Below are 13558 nucleotides of genomic sequence, written 5' to 3'. Positions count from 1 at the left end.
TACCAGCCTCTTAAGATCTGGTCGCCAAGCACAGCTAATGACAATTCAATCAACTTTTCAATTCTAAACGGTGATATTTCCAACCAGGGTTATACTGAGATCATCTTATGTTCTTAAACGTGTCTCAAAGTTAATGTATTATTTTTATTAAATTAATACATTGTAAAAATAAAAATAAAATAATAATGTTTATAAAATTTACTTGCGCTTTAGCGGGTTTTAAACCAGCGACCTACGGATTCGTAGTAGAAAGCCTCGGCCACGGATGACGTCTAAAATTGAAGTCGCTTGGAATGATTTCAGCCACAGAAAGAAGAAAATTTCATACATGTTTAGTAGCTAGATTCGAATAGCCTGATTATATCTTTCATATTTCAGCCATTCGATTATTAACTCCCTTTAATTGTGGATACCAAAATGGAAATGTGCACAAAACCAGTACACTTGGATTTTAAATACAGAGTATATATACTGTAGTTCCACAGGACGTGTTTGATGTCCGAGTTTGCTGATCTAAGTCCTTGCCGGAGGTGTAAACACTTGTTTACAAGATAGGGCCCGCGTTCTAGCCTTAGTGGCCTCCTCTCCAGGTGTAGATTGGTTCAGTGATGAGCAACCCATATTATCCGCCAGCATTTTCATACGGCCCATTTGACTAAATGATATATCTACAAAATTACGGTAAGATATATTTAACGGTTTCTGTTCTATTTTGCAAAATGGTGTAGCGGAAAAATTCTTGAAATTTGCATGGGTTCCGTTTTATGAGGATTGGCTTCCAAATGATGTTACCGAAAACATCATAAATAGAAAAAAAAAAATGGGTGTGTCAAGCCTACGCAAGACAGAAGTGAAACTTCTAGTATTCTTCTCTCTCTCTCTTTTCATTTCATTCTCTCTTTTTTTCTGTCTATTGACATATTTATAAGTAGCATGTGATAAAAAAAATTAAAAGTTATAAAAAAAGAAAAAAAAAATTAGTTAAAGCGGGGATCGAACCTCGGTTCTTCACGACCACAGTCGTGCGCTCTGCCTGTAGACAGCGAAGATGAGTTAGGAGAGTGAGTTAAACTAGGTATATAATATTTACACCTTGCTAATGTTTTCAGTATTATTAGGGCTTTTTTATACTAATTTTCATATATTTATTGGCAGGTAGAGTAGAAATTAATATTGTTTAGCGTTTGCCAACGACCATACCATGTTGAACACACCGGTTCTCGTCCGATCACCGAAGTTAAGCAACATTGGGCGCGGTCAGTACTTGGATGGGTGACCGCTTGGGAACACCGCGTGCCGTTGGCCTATTTTTTATTTTAATTTCATGTTTTTTTTATTTTTTTATCATTACTATAATTAATAATATCATAAAATTCTTTAACTTTTCAAGTATGCTACAGGCCTAAAATATTACTTAGTGGATTGATATTATGGTCAACCATTGAAAAAAAAAATTCCTACAAACTTATTAATGTAATTACGATCTTTTTCAAGCGCGTATGTAATGATTATTTTTATCAACCTCGCACACACCTTGCTAATTTTTTCAATATTATTAGGGCTTTTTTATACTAATTTTCATATATTTATTGGCAGGTAGAATAGAAATTAATATTGTTTAACTTTTGCCAACGACCATACCATTTTGAACACACCGGTTCTCGTCCGATCACCGAAGTTAAGCAACATTGGGCGCGGTCAGTACTTGGATGGGTGACCGCTTGGGAACACCGCGTGCCGTTGGCCCATTTTTTATTTTAATTTTATGTTTTTTTTCATTTTTTTATCGTTAACATCATAAAAAATTTTATATCATTCTTTAACTTTTCAATTATGCTACAGGCCTAAAATATTACTTAGTGGATTGATATTATGGTCAACCATTAAAAAAAAAAAATTCCTTAAAAACAAAAAAATAATATTCCATGGCCGAGAATCGAACTCGGATCAACTGCTTCGAAAGCAACTATGCTGACCATTACACCACCAACGCCAGTTGTCGAGATGAGCTAAGAAGCATTTATATTTTACTTCAAAACTTTTACTACATCAAATGAACTTTAATCGGTCCCGCATTTTCGTTTCGGTCATGAGTTGGTTTTACTCCTCGAAATTGCATGACGCGCGTAAAGAAGTTTCACTTCAAAAAGAGATACTTCATATTTCTTATAGTTGTTCGGATTTCCGGGTTATATTTGAGATTTTCAAAAACTGAATGACAAAATACGAAAGGGTTTTGCGACAAACTTTTGTCTGACCAAAATTGCAAGTATTTTGTAATATGTTCTTTTATATTTCAGATCAGAGAATCAACTGCATTTATTGATTTGGCCCTCGAAATATAAAATTGTCGCCTACAGCGCTTTTTTTTATTCTATGGTTGTTTTATTAAAAAAAACTAGCTGTTTCCCGCCACCCGTTGCTGTGGCTCAGTCTTTCTGTGCAGATAGAGATGTTAGCCCCTGTTGCTTTTACATCCAATAGATGGCACTTTTAAAAAAAAACACGTTTGTCCAACAGATAGCGCTTCAAAAAAGGCTGTTTTTCCTGTCAGAGGAAAAACATTATTCATTCAAATTTATCTGTCTTCTATCTTGTGTCGAAATTTCAAAGCAATTGGTGAAAAACTTCATTAACTAACAATTGTATTTTATTTATGTAGATAGATAGATAGATTAACGTTTTGCAAGATGCAAATTGGTATGCGACACCATCTTTTGCAAAGTTAACCATGTCAAGGTGTACTTGCGGCCCGTGGACAAATTGAACATGAACAAAACGGCCCTCCAGCTAAAAGGGTTGATTATCACTGTTATAGATAGTGTGTGCTACGAACTACTGCAGCTCTGACAGTCTGACAGTGTTTACCTTTCATTAGAATGCTCCGCGCCGTCATAACTAGCCCGGAGGGGAGATTTACACAACTTTCATGGGATATACGAGTAATCCGGGCGCGAGCTTGCAGGCGGCAATGTGTAAATTGTAGTTGAGTAGACAACTTCATACCAAAAAGAGCAACGAATTCCCAATATGAAAAAGATTTGATATATTAAAAGTAGATAGGTACCAACTTCTCTTTAATCCCAATGTAGCTTTTCAAAAAAAAAAAAAACAAAAAAAAATCTATTTGAAATCTAGTTAGATGTCATATTTCCATTAAAAATTCCCGTTGTTGCGTGAAAATTCATGATGGGCTTACATTGTTTACTAAATAATTCCAATACAAGACTAACAAATTCTGTAATTTATTATTGGAAGTACCTACCTTACTGAATGATTGTTTCACATAATTTTAACAAATCATTAAATTTTAAAGTTGAAATTCAGGTTCTGTTAATTCTGTTACTATCAAGTACAGTGAAACGACCCCGGCCCATAGTGAAATAATTATAAAACTTGAATTTTAAATTTGAAATTTGATGAATTATTCAATGTCTGTGAAACATCAGTTCTATTTTTTTACCGTCTGGAGCTAGTGAGACTATGGCATCCCCGATTTGGGTATGTTGTGAGGCTGAAAATATTGTGGAGGAGAAGGAAATCGGTAGGAGGAAGGTCGGGAAGCACCTGGTTATTCAGATCTTGCCACCAAACACGGCCAAGATATTTCAATTCCAAATAGTGATCTTACACCAGGTCGATACTGAGAGCACCATTCCACTCTGGAAGGTACCGCAAATATACTATTTATTATTTTATAATAGTAAATTGTGAAATAACACAAATAATTCAAATAAAATTGACTTGCCACGTCGGGATTCAAACCCGCGACCTACAGCTAGCACGTCGAAAGCCGTACCCTCGACCAGGGAGGCCGTCGAATGTACGAAGGTATATTGTACAGTGACGTTTGACAGTTTCACAACATAGGGGGTCTGTCACATTACAGTTGTTGTTCGAGGAACGAACAAGGGTTGGAATAGCCGCACTTTAAAGGGCTATTCCACACAGATAAAGTATAAATGAAGTCTATGGCTTGTGACAGGCGAATGCAAAACACAATGCGTAACGTTACTTCACAATCAACTTACCGCGAGGCGATGGTGAAATCTGCATAGTGAGCATCATCTGTCAGCACTGGAACGTTTAGCGTGGTTTGTTAGCACTCGTTATTTAAAATTAAATTTCGATAAAATACGTAAGGTAATTATTTCGATAAAGAACCGGCGATGATGTTTTGACAGGAAGACCGGTTTTTGTCCAACTAGTTCGGCTCACGGCACTCCGTGGATTTAGCTGACGTGTGCGAACTTAAACTATACAGTTTAAATTCTGACGATACGATTGGTTATGACACAGCCTGTCAAAAGCAATCGGCGTTACGGAACAGTTGTATATATCCAATTATCGGTTTTCGTCTATTTTATTAGGATTGTAAAACTAACAAATAATAAAGTAATTACCAACGGTTAAAGTTTATTGCTTCTTTTATTAATTTGTGAATCATTTCATGTCTGGTTTTACTAACTCAAGGCTTGGATATTTGGAGTTCTGGTGAGGTGTCATATAAAAATATTGTTAAATTAAAAAACTTTTACAATCTGTTTTTAATATACCTACCAGTCGTGCTATGCAAAAATGCATAAAATGAATATTCAATATTTCCAAGAGTGCTTTTTATGTACTATTATTCCTCTCGCGATATAACCTTTGATGTCAGTCGGAGCTTACGCTCGGTATTTTGTTTTGGCGAAGTGCACAGAACGCCGCATTAACGTTGCATTTAATACACTGGAAAGGTTTTTAAAAGCCTTTGTGACAAGCTGATAAAACCTTTCAGTGGAGGATAATTCGGTGCGGGCTTTTGTAGTACGTATTGGTTTTTAGCGTTTTGATTTTTGGCGTGATGGTTTTCAGAAGATTGAAACGGGTTTGTCGGCCGTTCGATTTCATCTGATATGTTCAAAGAAAAAGCGAGCTCGTACCCATTGGTAACGTGTTCACGTCGATTATGAGTGCAGTTCGGTGGGAACGGGAGATATAACGAAGCTTTTATTTATAATTTCACAAATAAGTTATATAAATAGCCATTCCAAAAATTACAAAAAATATGGACAACGAACATTCACCTATACTGTACCTACTATATTCAACACGATGCCAATGCATATAAATATGGATTAAAAACACTCACGTATCTTGTACCTAATATATTTAATAATATGTTAATGCATATAAATATGGACAACGAACATTCAATTATCTTGTACCTACTTTAATTAATACGATGCCAATGCATTTACATATGGATAACAAACATTCACTTATCTTGTACCTATTTTAATCGATACGATGTCAATGCATATAAATATGGATAACAAACATTTACTTATCTTGTATGTACTTAAATTAATACGATGCCAATGCAAATACATATGGACAACGCACATTTACTTATATTGTACCTATATAATTAATACGATGCCAATGCATATAGATATTTAATCAAAATGCACAATTGAACTAAAAAAGCTGAAAAAATGGTTAATGGATTTAGATTTTATATATTGATATTGTCTCTAAGCAGCTATACATAAGTATCTATAGATTTTATGCATGTAATCTTATGTATAAATATGCCTATGAGTGTGTTTGAGTATGTTGTTTGCCTTTTGGTGTATGTACATATGTCTGTCTATGAGTATGTTGCCTATATTATCTGTCTATTTTATGTCTTAGTATTATAGTCAGTCGTAATGTTATTCATCTAACTCTATTTTCTTTATTGCGTATTCTCGTTGTATTTGTGCTTTAGTTTTATAATTATTTTTGTAAACTTGACCTGCTGACAAAATGAAAAATACATAAACCGTTTTATATATATATATATTAATATTAAATGTTTAATTTTAATATTTTAATTCAAAATTGATTATACAAATAACGTAAAAGGTATTTTTTTATATAAAAAATTAAATGGATATTTTGGTCTCCGGTGGCTTTTTTGATTTTTTTTTCGTATAAAAACACGAGAAAATCAGGAGGAAATGGACAGCTAGGAGATGTGAAGGGTAACTAACTAACTCGAGCAGTAACTCGGCTGACTGACCAGTGGAAGAAATTTATTAAAATCGTTTTTTTAAATTAATAAAAAATAATTAAAGTCACTGGAGATCAAAATTTCCATAAAACTTTTAGTCCAAATAATGTCAGGAATCACTGGTTAAATTATGTCAATTACGTACCTTAAAATATTGTGTATAGATATTTTTCACGTTCAAATAAAAATAAAAATCTTTCTTCCGTTTTGTTAAAATGTATGTATTTTTCAGGTAGTATATCAAATTGCACCAGATGAAAGATCCAAACTAACTACAAGAAAAGGTTACCCATAAAATCGAGAAGTTTATTTCTAAAAAGCAGCCAAATGTTTTGTTCAAATACGTTCATGAGATAAACATGTTTCTATTGTCCTCTCAAATCCCTCGTGGATGAGCGAGGGAGCAAAAAAAACATTTGTCGCTTCGTTATCTCAAAATACTCCGGCGCGAACAAAGAACTCAGTCATGCAGGCGGGCATTTAACAAAAACAATGCCCTACCTTTTTAAGGGAACAAACGAATTGACACTTTGGCGCAGTGGCTAAAAATACATTATTCATAGTCAATCATCTTGACAATTGGGGATCGAGACTGGTTCATTACTTTTACGGCCATTATTTTACTACTATTCTTAGTTTTTCCTGCTCAAACCGTTTGCGAAATTTTTCGATTGTAATGCCGTTAAAGTAAATGTTTGCGCGGAGCGTTTGTCCGGTATTTCCAAATCTGAAGCAGATTTAATGAAGAAGGTAGGAACATCGGAACGAGGATACACGCGCGGGAATCGCCATTTTCAATAGAAAATGTTCCATGTACAATGAAGATGGAATGTACAGTTTTGAACGGTTTTATTTAAGCCGAAATATAAGAAAAACGTTTTTCTTAGAAGTAAAAATGGTTTATAGTTTTGGAACGATATAAAATGGCTCTTGTTCACGGGAAAAATTCAATCACCGTCTGCTTTTTTATTTGCATTATTGGTAGCCTCAATGCCTTAAACCAATAAATATAAGGAATACTTAAATATTTATAAAAAGGTGTATTAGGCAGAATTTAATATAATCTTTTTAAAAACAACAATCATTACTATAATTTTGGTGGTAACTATGAGAACAGTAAAATATTGACTCCGATAGGTAGTAGGTATAATCAAGGCAGTATGATGAGAAGTTCCCCCTTTATGGTCGAACCTCCCCCCTCCCCTCCCTTCTCCACACCCATCTGAACGTTATAGATATGCCACCGAGTTTATACTAAATTATTGTATTAAAGTTCAGCTGGTACGATGGTTAACTAAAATGGAACAGATTCTAGAATGCCCGCACTCGCCTTTTATAGCCTTCTTTGTCAAAACGAAGCCTCCGCACAGAGACCTAGTGAGACCATCATTGTTATATAGTTAGGAATTTGCTAATTATTGATATTTATACCTAGATTTACCCCGCCACGCATTGCAGTGGTTCAGTCTGTACGTGCAGATAGAGAAAAAATAGCGCGTATTGCTTTCACGTCCAACAGATGGCTCTGTTTTTATTTATGTTTAAAAGCATTTTTTACCTGTTACAAGTGACATCTGTACAAGATAAAAACACGCGTATTCGAATTCAACTGTGTGTCAAAATTTCAAAGCAATCGGGGAAGAACTTTCGGAGATTTAAGATTTTGAACAAACGAACATTTACATTTGTATTTATATAGATTTGATATTCCTTACCTCCTGGGATTTTGTACAAACAATTTCTGCCATGAACAGCACTACAATCTGCTACGCACATCACATGGCTGAACATACGTACAGACTTGGAAATATTATCTATTAATTCATGCTATTATATATTAGGTGATAAAGAAATAACGCATGATAGTAATTTTTAGCAAATGAACGCCTACACCTTAAAAATATTTATTATTGGCATAACTAGAATATCGATTGACGTGTAATTTCGTCAAGACCAACCAGGAACGAGCTTTTAGCTGACAAATATACCATCAAAGCTCTCTCGGGGTGATGTGTGATCACTCCAAAGCCTTCAGCCGTCGGGGCTTTGTCGCCACGGAAGCTTTTCAAAACATGACGAGGGTGCTTTATTGTGCCACTCCCTCAATGGAAGCTTTTTTGAATTGCCGACGATCTCGAAACGCTCGTATGACCCAAATACTACAGGGTCTTATATGATTTTAAGATTCAGTGATTTGTTGCCGGGCAGACAATTTTGTTGAGAATTTTCGTCCTAAATTCAAATTTTGAGGAGCCTAAAAAGAGTTTTATTGCGAAATGGGAATATTTTATGATGGGTTAGTTTTGGTACTTACATTCTTTTTGGTGAAGCGGTAAAACGTTAATTTTATAAATATAAAAATAGTACATAATATGCAACTCCTCCCAGTGTGAATTATACTTTCACTATATCCCCTCTTTATTAGCAACTCCACACAGGAGGTCCAGTCTATGTCACCTTTGTAGATGCTGTGTGGAGAGTTGATCAGAGGAGAGGAAGGGGTGAACACGAATCTTAAAGAGACTCATGTTGTAGGGGGGAGGAAACACAGCTACCGAAAAAATTTTGAAATCAAGAATAAGTCGTAAAAACGCCGTCTTTCGCACGACAAAATCTCACCTTAAATTGATATATTACTAAATAAATTAGATTAAACTACTACACGGTCTTTCATATCATATTTATGAAAGCAGGTTGCTTGGCGGTCCGTTCTCTCTACCTACTCCTACGGGGAAACGGCTTAATAGTTAGTTGAATTTAAAAAAAAAAAAAACAGTTTTCCACAAATTTTATAACTTATGTTAATTACTGTAACATTGTGACCGGTCGGTGGCCGAGTTGACATCGCGCTTGGATCCCACTCAGTGGTAGTGTGTTCTATTCCTCGGCTGGCTAAGTCCTCCATCACAACACAAGCAACATTTTTAGCTTACTGTGGTGGTAGTAGGAAATTTACAAATATTGTCAGGTTATTTGTAACCCGGGAATTTTTGTCTATCTTTAAAAAAAAATAAAAAAAATTTTTAAAAACAAACTATTTTTTATATATTTTATAATTTCATTATTTGCAAGTAAATTCTCTCACCAAACACAAAGAAATTTTCTCCTTATGGTGAGGTGACAACTATGACAGCTCACAGTATAGACTGCGTTAAATATTTATTGAATATTTAATTGTAAAAACCAAAAAAAAACACGTGTTAATCTTAAAAATCTACCTTAATCCCAAAAACCTTCTTTCCCATTTTCTCCCCCCCCCCTCCCTCCAATAATCCTGACTCCACTGTCACCGGGTAGTTAATTTGTATAAATATGAAAAAAGAGTTTAATTCGTTACCACAGGCTTACGAAAATACCATATAAACTCGGAAATCTAAAAAGGATATTAAATGCAGTGGAAAAGCAGAATGACGAGAACGCGCTCGAGGAAAGCGTATTATCTAATGGAAGAGAGAATATCATAAGGGATGAATGCAAATCCAAGAGGCGTTATGGGTATGATAAATAAGATTAACCCATCAAAAGCAGAATGTTCTCGTGTTGGATGAAAAAAGTCGCTCCTACCTACAAATGTTCGGATAAGGTTGCATAGATTAGGCAAATGAGGGAGGAATTGAAGAGAGATCTTGCGCGTCTATTAAATTTATCCAAACATCAAGTATAATTTCAATAGGGAAAAACTGGTGTACTTAAGAATGCAGTGATAGTAATATAAATTAAAATTTAATGCAGGGGTACGAATAAGCAAACGTATTTTTATTTCAGTTTAAGCAGAGCGGATAGAGAGAGAAAAGAGTATACGGAGAATATAAATAACACGCATGAATGATTCGTAGCAATTATGACAATATTCAGTAAAACAGAAAATCATTTATGAAACGATGTATAAATAAGAATGTGGCAAAGAGAGTGTGTCAAGAAAGAATTGTTTGGCGGTCTATCCCCTCACACATTTCAATATATACCACGTCCATAATAGAACGACTTCTCTAAATAGGTACATCGGTGGTGGGATTCAGTGCCTACGTGTAACTCGTGCTCAATGAACTCTAGAACTGGGAATTGCTTTGATTTTCAAAATCGGAATTGTTTTTTTTTATTTGAATACCCCAAAATAGTCCCAACTGCTCCCAAACGTCTGGAGCCAGTAAGACTACGGCATCCCTGATTGGGGTATGTTGCGAGGCTGAAAGTGAAAAGTAGGAAGGGAAAGGGGGTAGAGAATGGTGGGGGACTACTTGGCTATTAGGATCTGGTCACCAAGCACAGCTTAAGCCATTTTAAGCAATCTTTCAATTCTAAATTTTGGTCTTACACCAGAGCGATACTAAGAGCATATTTTACTCTGGAACGTGCCGCAAATACTGTAAACTGCTTTATTTAAAAAAAATGAAATAAAACAAATTAATCTTATAACATTTACTTGCACACGTCAGAATTTGAACCCTCGACCTTGCTAGTCCAGACCCTTACCCTTCGACAACGGAGGCGGTCATCATGTATGTAGGAGAACATTTGTATTATATAGGAGACAATCACAGTATAAGTGAACAATATCTGTATAAATAAATAGCGGAATATAATAAAAAAGGTAACAATAATAATAATAAAATAAAACTAAATATGAAATAATTTTAGTAAAACGTAACAGTAACATAATATAAAAATATACTAAAACAATTCTAAATTTAAGACAAATCACTTAACTACACTACCAACGTTACTATAATTTTTAAGATTCAACAAAGTGCTGGTATAGGTTACGTTTAATTGCCTAGATCGTGCATCCAATTGGTGAGTGAGGGTGTCTGATAGTTTTATTACAGAAGAATGTTTCATTTCGTTTTGTGTTCCTAGGCGTTACATGAAATTTTATAGTGGCGACGATGGCAGGCCTTTTATGTAATTAATTAATTGTGTAATACAACCACGTCTGACATAATTCTTCTGTCAGGCAGCGTTATTAGGTGCAATCGATTCATCAAACTGAAATAATTAATGTATTCATTTGGTATTTTGAGCTTAAAATTAATGTTCCTAGTAAATTTGTGCTGGACTATATTGTTACAGTGTACTTTATACAAAGGGTTTATAATATATATTCTTATTTTTAAGTTATTTATTAGATTTGCATATTATTACCCGTTGACTTTTAACTTAACAGATAATATATTTGCACTATATTTTTTCCAAGAAAACTTCGACTTTCACTTTCTTTGTAGATAAATTTGTAAGGAAACTGTAACATTACATTTGAGTGAACACCGCTCAACTTCTGGCGTAATAATAAAGCGATGAAGTAAGCGTTTGATCAGTTACTTCGATGTTTCTTATTCAAGTAAATGAAGTTAAACGTTCACTATTTTAATTGCTGGAAAGGTGCTTTAAACAATAGACTTAAGTTAATCTAACGGTATTTTGCTAATGTAAATTCGATGTGCAACTTGTTTAAATGGTATGAAAATGATTAAATTGTCAGACGGAATGATTTTCACCAAAGATATTAGAAGAACAATATCTTTGATTTTCACTGACTTGGTATTTAGATATAAAATGCTAAATGGTGCAATTGATAGCCCAGAAACGCTGGCGTTGATAAGCTTTCGGATTCCATTACGTAATAGTAGAAGTCGGAATTTATTTCAGGGCGTAAATTCTGGGACTAACTACCTTATGTATTTCTCTCTGGCAATAATACTCATATAGGGAGTCAGCGGACATTAAATCGCAAAAAAAAATATATAAAATTCTAAGTTTATAAAAAAATTAACTGTTTAGTAATGTATAATTACTATTTTTACGAAAAAGCCCATAAATAGGGCGTTAATAAATAAGTAAATTAACTAATTCATGCATTAACGCAATTCTATAAAACTAACGTCATTTACTTAATTATGTGTTCATTTTTATGAATACCTCACAAGAGTCCAAACTGTCTAGTGTCCAACTGACAGTGGGACGATCGCATCCCCAATTGGGATACGTTGTGAAGTTAGGAGTAGATATGAGATGGATATTGGTAAGAGGAAGGTTGGGAAGTACCTGGCTATTCCGGTTTGGTTACGGCTAATTCTATGTCTAATGTTTCGTTTACGATTGGTGGTTTATCACCAGGGTGATACTGAGAGTATCTAAAATTCTGAATCTGTTCTTGTATATCCTTTATAACATAAGTACACTGCTAGCGTAACCTCCATGGTGGAGTGGTTACGATCCTTGCCTATAGGAATGCGGAAGTCCCGGGTTCATATCCCGGCATGCGCAAGTAAATTTCGTTAGATTATTTTTGTTTTATTTATGTAAAATAATATATTTTCACTGTAGTAGATTCTTCAAATATCATTCTGACGAAATAGTACCATTTAGATTTAAAAAGTTTCTTGAAATGACTCTAACCGTGCTTAGAGACCAGATCTGAATAACCAGGTACTTTCCTACCTTCCCCTAATCCATATACTTACCTTTCTTGCTACCTTCCGCGACACAACACACCCTAATTGTGGATGCCGTAGTCTCACAGCCTTCAGACGGATGGGAGTAGTTGGGACTCTTGTACGGTACGCAAATAAATAAAAATTTATAATGAAATAAATTTTTTGTGTGTTTTTGCAATATTTTTTTAAGAATTCTGCTTACAGATTTAACCCACCGCTACTGTTGTAAACATAGTATTTTATTCCATAATATTAGTTAAGATACCATAGAAAGCCACGGGATAGAAGTGTTATTTATTTCAATATGTAGAAAGCGCAATGAAAAATCTTTTATTTTTTTGTTATTATTTTCTAAATTAAAACTGAACAGAGATAACATTCTCATCCGATAAAATGATTTACTCCGTATTTAATAGTTACTATTTCAAAGAACCACCGGAGCTAGTAATCCTCTATTGGATGGAATCGCTCCCTCGGAGTAATCTCATATAAAATCAACGTCCGATGCGCTCAACTGATGCTGGATTGTTATCTCAAACGTGAATTCATTCTCTCTTATGAGAAAAAACCAATATTTTCACGTGAGTGCCGAACAATCTGTTACCAAAGTGTTTATTCAACGGAATCCGTCGGCGTTGTAAAGTTTTTATTTATTTTGCTTCTGAAAAGCACCCTCGGAAAATACCCCATTGCACAAAACGGCAGGCCTAACAGGATATCAAATTTCGCTGGGAATCTAAAGCATTCATAGCGATCCGCGCCTGTGATTGTGTCATCGGGAATGTATGTGCATTCTTTCTCTGATTTATGATGAATTTAAGCGGTATTTCAATTTAGCGCTTATCTGGTTGGTTCATACCGTACGAAACTATTTATAACTAATTTGAGATTTTTAGGGTTAAAAGTAATATCATCATTTATTTTTGTGCATTTATTATACCGCATTGCTCTACCTCCTTCTTTAGCCAAAGTTTCGGATAGCATTTCGTAGTGTCCATCATCAGGGCAAAAGTGTAATCGTAGGTTGTTGTGAAATGTGTGCTTAGGTAAACAAATGTGATACTATGTTAATAACTTCAGTCGT

At 34.6% G+C, this 13558-nt stretch overlaps 1 protein-coding gene and 2 non-coding genes across 3 annotated transcripts in view; 2 read left to right on the top strand and 1 right to left on the bottom strand.

Annotated features, from left to right (window-relative positions):
• Csgalnact (Chondroitin sulfate N-acetylgalactosaminyltransferase) overlaps positions 1–13558 on the bottom strand; it is a 315839-nt gene that overhangs the window by 287662 nt on the left and 14619 nt on the right. The gene's annotated exons all lie outside the window — the stretch shown is intronic.
• On the top strand, positions 1187–1305 carry LOC149422825 (5S ribosomal RNA). The gene has a single exon (XR_016302317.1). It is a non-coding gene; the product is annotated as a 5S ribosomal RNA (ribosomal RNA).
• LOC149422824 (5S ribosomal RNA) lies at positions 1628–1746 on the top strand. Its single transcript, XR_016302327.1, has one exon. It is a non-coding gene; the product is annotated as a 5S ribosomal RNA (ribosomal RNA).

This window comes from Hesperophylax consimilis, chromosome 6, assembly GCF_061612785.1.
Source record: "Hesperophylax consimilis isolate HC1 chromosome 6, BYU_Hcon_1.0, whole genome shotgun sequence".
In the NCBI taxonomy this organism is placed as follows: domain Eukaryota; kingdom Metazoa; phylum Arthropoda; class Insecta; order Trichoptera; family Limnephilidae; genus Hesperophylax; species Hesperophylax consimilis.
This window is presented reverse-complemented; position numbering and strand designations above follow the sequence as displayed.